The sequence below is a fragment of the Anoplophora glabripennis genome, unplaced genomic scaffold, assembly GCF_000390285.2.
Source record: "Anoplophora glabripennis isolate ALB-LARVAE unplaced genomic scaffold, Agla_2.0 scaffold388, whole genome shotgun sequence".
Taxonomy (NCBI): Eukaryota; Metazoa; Arthropoda; class Insecta; order Coleoptera; family Cerambycidae; genus Anoplophora; species Anoplophora glabripennis.
In genome coordinates this window covers 108297-115246 of record NW_019417171.1, presented here as the reverse complement: position 1 = coordinate 115246, position 6950 = coordinate 108297, and the positions used below count along the sequence as shown (strand labels likewise).

The 6950-nt window shown below is 29.2% G+C and overlaps 1 long non-coding RNA gene across 1 annotated transcript; it reads right to left on the bottom strand.

The window, feature by feature from the left end:
• Positions 1–428: 428 nt before the first annotated feature.
• Positions 429–1011, bottom strand: LOC108907149. The gene is made up of 3 exons (XR_001964322.2): positions 860–1011; positions 636–805; positions 429–576 (listed from the first exon to the last, which is right to left on the bottom strand). It is a non-coding gene; the product is annotated as an uncharacterized LOC108907149 (long non-coding RNA).
• Between the last annotated feature and the right edge of the window lie 5939 nt (positions 1012–6950).

Sequence of the window (6950 nt, the reverse complement as noted above, 5' to 3'; positions counted from 1 at the left end):
AAGTCATTCGCCGCAACATGACGATATTTTTTGTCAGCGATTATTTAGTTAAAAAATAAATAAATAAAACAAAAATAAAATTCAACGCCCTGTATCTCAGAAACGAAGCGTTTTAAGACCCATAAATATAGAAACTTTTAGTCTTAAAATGAGGTCTTCTAAAGCCTCCTGAAGTCCTGCTATTTAAACCTGAGACACCCTGTATATCAGTGTTCTAGAAAAATGTAGTGTATTGAATTTAAAAAGTTTTAAGCACTTCCAATTAAACCAAATTGTCTAAGAAAGATGACATATTTATCATATATGCCTTGGTTAGATCTATACATTTGCCCATTTCGGTGTGTGTGAAACTCTGACGTCACAAAAAAAAGTTTCCACTCTTGAATAAGTAAAGAAATAAATATATTTATATTATGTTATAAAGGTACATATTAAAACATATATTAGATAATAACATCATTTTTTCCTTCATTGGTTTCGTTTTCTGCCTCTCTTTCATTGGCTTTTACTAACCATTTTTAGAGCTTGCTCTATTTCTTCAGAATTAGTCTTCTTATTGAATTTTCTACACAGCATCTAAATATTGAATTTTTAATTAGATCTTGGAATAATATACATTTGTTAATTCAGTTTACCAATTGTCACTGATGAAGTTTTCAGAATTGACATTAGTACGGTTATGATTGGTGTCATAAATTGTAGCAAATAAATACAGATGAATTGAAAATGACCAGTCAGACACCAGACACATCCTTCCTTGTTATTTGTATGCACGTATAACACATAACACTCATTTTTTATTCATCTAATAAAATATAAATTAGCCATCGACTAAGTATGGTAAAAACTATTCACACACAGAACTTGCTGAACCTATCTTTAATCTCAAAATTACTTCATTATATCCAATATAATATAAAACACTTTGTTTACTTTTTTTTATACTTCAATTTTCATTTCAATCTAAAAAAATTCACATTGACAAAATGACATTTTCATCAGAAAAGTGCAGTACCAATATCAACAACTACATCACAACATATTGCCAACTTGATGGAAAAAAAATTACTAAAATTGAAATTATGAATAAAATGTTTCTTCTAAGTAATGGTATAGTTCGTTATTTAATAGGTATGGTTTAATTTGTGACCATAATAGGGTAGCAATGATCATCATACATTGAGTCTGTAGTAATAACATAACATAATTTGATAACGAAAAGAAAGTTCATTTTTATTTTACGATGAAATGTTAAGCTCAATAAATGTTGATTTTTTAATAATGAAATTTCCATACATGTTAAACATGTAACTTATTATATTAATTACGTTTATCTTGAATATTCATAATGTACCTACCTATGTAGAATATTCCTATGATATTTTGTAAAATGGATATTCAAAAAGGAAATTGGTGTCAGGCTTAATTGTTCCCGAATAATATGCATGGGATGTACTTGGAATATTATATTCGAATATTTTATAAAAAGAATATTTCGTATTTATTTAGAATATCTTGTGTTCTGTGGATATAGTTAAAAAGAATATGTTTTGTATAAGAGTGATCTCAGTAGCATGATCACGTCTTGAGAGATACAGGCTTTTAATGTTATGAAGAAAATATGGAATAACAGTCATAAATTGAAAACTAAAAAAAGTTTATTAAATTATTTTTTGCTGTACACGTAGAACTCATTAATAATTTTTTGAAAATTTCTGCTCCTCGGAGAAGGTTGAAATAAGTGTTTTAAGTTAATTTTTTTCTTTGAAAAATCTTTAGATTTTTTTTGAGTATTGCTATAATTTTTAATGAATTTTATTTGAAATGTAGAATTGTAAGAATGATTGTTAGCTAAATATTTTCTAGTTAAAATAATGGTATTAGTAATAATTGTAATCCTATTAAAAATTTTTTATTTCATATGAATAAAAATCAGTTGAGAGTATATAGTTTATTGATAAATTTTTATATGTTTAAGGTTTAAAAACTTAGTTGCAATTATATAAAATTAAATGGAGAAAGTTTTATAGAATTTTTGAGGTCTGAAAACTTTTAAGTTTTGTATTATAAAATGGAATTGTGACAAAAAGTATTTTAAATGTTTGTAACAAAAGGTTAAACGTGTCAATTTAGTGACAAAACTCATTGTTTTAAATTTTAACTATATGAAAGTGAAGGATATATAATGTAATGAATATACATATTTGTCTTGTTTGAATGGAATTTTATAAAATAGCAATTTTTATATAACATCTTTAAGGACTTTGTGAGAAATTTATGTTTTAATTTAAGAGAAAATAAACGTAAAATTAAGTTTTTATATTTTATAAAAAAGTGCGGAATATAATTTTTTAGGTGAAAAAAAATAAAAATTTAAAACTTAATGGTTTTCAGTCTTCAATTTATAAAATTTGATATAAAAATAAATATTTGTTTGAATATTTTTGAAAAACAATATTTTTGGTGTTGATTAAAGTACCATGGTTTTTTGGGCCGTTATGTTGTAATTTATGTATTTTGTTGCCATCAGTTACAGACTTACAATGCACTTCCTTAGCCATAGCTAGGAATCTTTGACCTGCCTTTGTTATTTTTAGGCTAGGCTCTGTGGGGATGGGCTTGTTATTAAAACTCTAGTTTTACCATGATGGTCATTTTTGGTTCCTGTTGTTGGTTTTGTAACTGATAGTATCCAATTTTTTCAAATGATTCGTTCTTCATTGATGGATTGTTCAGTGGTATGTTTGCCAAAGTTTTCTTGTGACTGAACTGTGTAAAGAATAATGTATTTTAAAACAAAAATTTTACATGACAAAATATTTAAGTGAATAGGAAAAAAAATTATAGTAAAAATAATTAATATTTGGACAGAAATATAAAGGAATGAAATACTTTACAGAAAATATGTATGTAATATGTGTTACAAATGTAATTTTTTAGATTTAGAATTTATAGTATAGATAAATTGATCTTTAGATAACAGGCTTTAAAGTTAAAACAATAAATGTAGATGAAAATGAATGGTTGAAATGATTGAAATATTGACAATTAATGTTTTTTTCATATAAATGTTTAAATTTGTAATAAAAATATATTTTTAATTTGTACCTTAGTTTTTCAAGCTGTATGATTTGGGTTATGTATTTAGTTAGTACCACTTACAGATTTACATTGCACTTCTTTAGTCATAGCTAAGAACCTTTAACTTGCCCTTGTTGTTGGGTTAGGCTCTGTGGGGTGGACTTGATATGATAATTGTAGGCTTATTGGGATGTCTGTTTCTGTTCTTGTTGTTGATTGAAGATCGTTATGAAGGGAATCGCTCTTCAAACAATGGTGGTCTTTGGAGATGTTCCCTATTGGTTTTTGTAACTGGTGGTATTAATCCCTTTAGTTTTGTTCTTCTTCATTGACGGTATATTCAGCGATATTTCCACTAAGGTTTTGTTGCAACTGTTCTGTGAAAAGATTTGTTTATTATATTTTATATTTTCATTATTTATTTATAAAATTTTAACCAGTCTTGTATCTGATCTGTATTTTGTAATTGTAAATTATTTTATTATTAAAGAGACATGTTTGTTATTTTAACCTAGTACTATGAATTCTTGTTTCTGCGATTTCTCCATATGTATGTGGGATGTATCTTTACATCGAAGCATTGGAGTTCACTGTTTTTCTGATATGTTCCGATATGTTATGGTAAAAATAGTTTATATCTTCATTGATGTGTTACGGATATTAGTAAAATTCTTTTTTATTGAGGTATGGTCTATATCAGTATATTTTTGCATATAGGCCAGATTTTAATTTCTTCTAAAACTGTAGATGTTGTAGTTTCTTATCCAATGTGTTTTAGTTTGCAGACGATGTGTAATTTCAATTTTAAATATTTGTGGTGGTGTTAGATGTAAGAATGCTTNTGCGAAATGGTCGTCTGTCGTCGAGAAGACCCCAGAAAAAGGCAAAAATTAAGTACGAAATCGCGAAAATAACGTTACAAAAATGCTCCAGAACGACCGAGGACGAACGGCCGGGCACTCGGTGCCCAGTCGCACGCCGCATCCCGGCTCGGACAATAGGAATTCTGTGGAGCAAAATGCATGTTTTCCGGCCCGCGAGAAAGTGCATTTGAACGTATTTACGGCCGCATTTCGAATCCCGCGTTCGATTTCGCGGAAAGTTGTACATAAAAAGTTGGGAGAAGGCATCCGGTCGATGAATATGAGTATCTTCGGCACGGTTTTAAATGAAATATCGTAGAAAATGGGGGAAATAAAAAATAAAAAAGCCGTACCCGCGCGCGATTCGAGGCGATCGGCGACCGTCAGGTTTCAGCGGGTGGGCGTGTCGGACTATCGCCGTTCACACAAAAATTGGGCCACGCCCCTCGCAGAGCCCGAAGAAAACTCAAAATTCACCGCGAAGACGGCAAAAAATCGCCATCGAAATACGACGTTGGGACGAAGCAAGGCAGACGGGGGGCTTCGCCCCCCGCGGGTCGACGCCGCGCGGCTCCCCCGAAAAGCCTTTGTGGCAGTAAGTCGACGCTTTTTCGGGCCGATCGTGCGACGCAGACGGAGCTATAGGATTTTAATATATATTGACTAGAAACGTAGGCAAGTCGGCTTCGCCGACTTGACGTTTCTCTCGGGCCTTCGGCCCTCGGCGGTATGAGCTCCGCTTCGCGGAGCATTGTTTTGCACAAATGTTTTTTAAATCATCAACACCAACTTTTCTAATTTACCAATATTTGCATCACATGATCTACATCATCGTCATCATCTACATCGCATCACTATCATGTACATTATTATCTACATCGCCATCATGTATACTACCATCATCCACGTATTTGTCATCTATATTTGTATCACTACATTATCATTATCTATATTACATTTATCTACATTATTTTTAAATAATGTATAATGTTACTGATTTATCTCTGCTATAATTATAAATTGCTAAACATATTTGATGATTTTTTTCTGTTTATTTGGTATACTTTTTGATGAATTTTATCTGGAATTTGGAATTTTAAGAATGATTATTGAGCCAAAAACTTTCTAGTCAATGTAATGTTATTAGTGATTCTAATTCTATACACACTTCATTACATTACATATATTGATAAAAATTTGTTGAAATTATATAGTTTATTAAATTTTTTTTACATATTTAGTTATAATTATATAAAATTAAATGGAAAAGTTTTATAGAGCTTTATATATGGGATCTCAAAGTTTTCAAGTATTGAATAACGAAAACAAAATTTGCCAAAAAGCATTTTAACTGTTTGTAGTAATCGGCAGGTTTTTAAATTCACTGATTAAATTCATTGAATATTTGTTGTTTTTTTTTAATTTTAAATACTTATATGAAACAGAAAGAGCATATTTTTTTCGTCTAAAATTGTACTAAATTTAAAATTGAATCATTGAATTATATTAAAGTTGCAAATATTATTTAATTAATTATTTTGTTTTTTAACGTAATTTAAAAAAGTAATAATTTTTATAAAGTACCTATAAGGGATAACTGAGAAATTTATATTTAAGGTTTTTTAATTTAAGAGAAAATAAAAGGAAGTTAGATTTTATATCATTTAAATGTGTTCAGTATAATTTTTTAGATGGAATATTATTCAAAACTTAACGGTTTTCAATCTACGATATATAAAATTTGATATAAGAATAAATTAATATTTGTTTGAATATAGTTATTTGTGGAAAAAAAAATTTTTGCTGCTAAGATTAATTAAAATACCATGGTTTTTCAGTTTATGTATTTGATGGACACCAGTTACAGATTTACATTACACTTCCTTAGCTGTAGCTAGGAACCATTGACCTGCCCTTGTTATTTTCGGGCTAGGCTCTGTGGGGGTGAACTTGCTATTAAAACTCTAGGTTTGCCGTAATGTTCATTTCGGTTCTTGTTGGTTTTAAGATCATTATAAATGGAACTGCTCTTCAAATAGTGATTATCTCAGGTATTCCGTAATAGCCTTTGTAACTGGTAGTATCCAGCCTTTTCAAATGATTGGTTCTTCTTCATTGAAGTCATATTCAGTGATGTCTACAAAGGATTTGGTTCTCTGAGCTATGTAAATATTAATTTTATTTTAAAATAAAAATTTCGCGACAAAATATTCAAATGAATAGAAAAAAATGTCAAATACTTAACTGATAACTGTGTTTGTACCTTGGTTTTTCAGATTATGCTTCAATTTATGTATTTGACGGCCACCAGTTACAGATTTACATTGCACTTCCTTAGCTGTAGCTAGGAACCATTGACCTGCCCTTGTTGTTTTCGGGCTAGGCTCTGTGGAGGCGGACTTGCTATTAAAACTCTAGGTTTGTCGTGATGTTCATTTCCATTTTTGTTGTTGGCTTTAAGATCGTTATAAATGGAATTGCTCTTCAAATAGTGATGATGTCAAGTATTTCGTAATGGCCTTTGTAACTGGTGGTATCCAGCCTTTTCAAATAATTGGTTCTTCTTCGTTGACGGTATATTCAGTGATATCTACAAAGGATTTGTGGCGGTGAGCTATGTAAATATTAATTTTATTTATTTTAAAATAAAAATTTTGCGATAAAATATTCAAATGAATAGAAAAAAAATTATGTCACAAATAATTGATATTTGGGCACAAATAAAAAGTAACGAAATACCTACTTTATAGAAAAATGTAGTATGTGTTATATATTATGTAAATTATATTATACAGAATTTTCATGGAATAGTTTATAGGTTTTGTTTAGTTATTATTATAATTATTTGCCAATAGTTTTTTAGATTTAGAATCTTTAGACAGGCTTATTTTTAGATAAAGGTAATAACTTTTTTGCATTTAAAGTTAAAATAAATGTAGATGAAATGAAGTTTTTGTAATTTACGGATTTGAATGTATCGGCAATTAATGTTTTTTTTTTTCATAA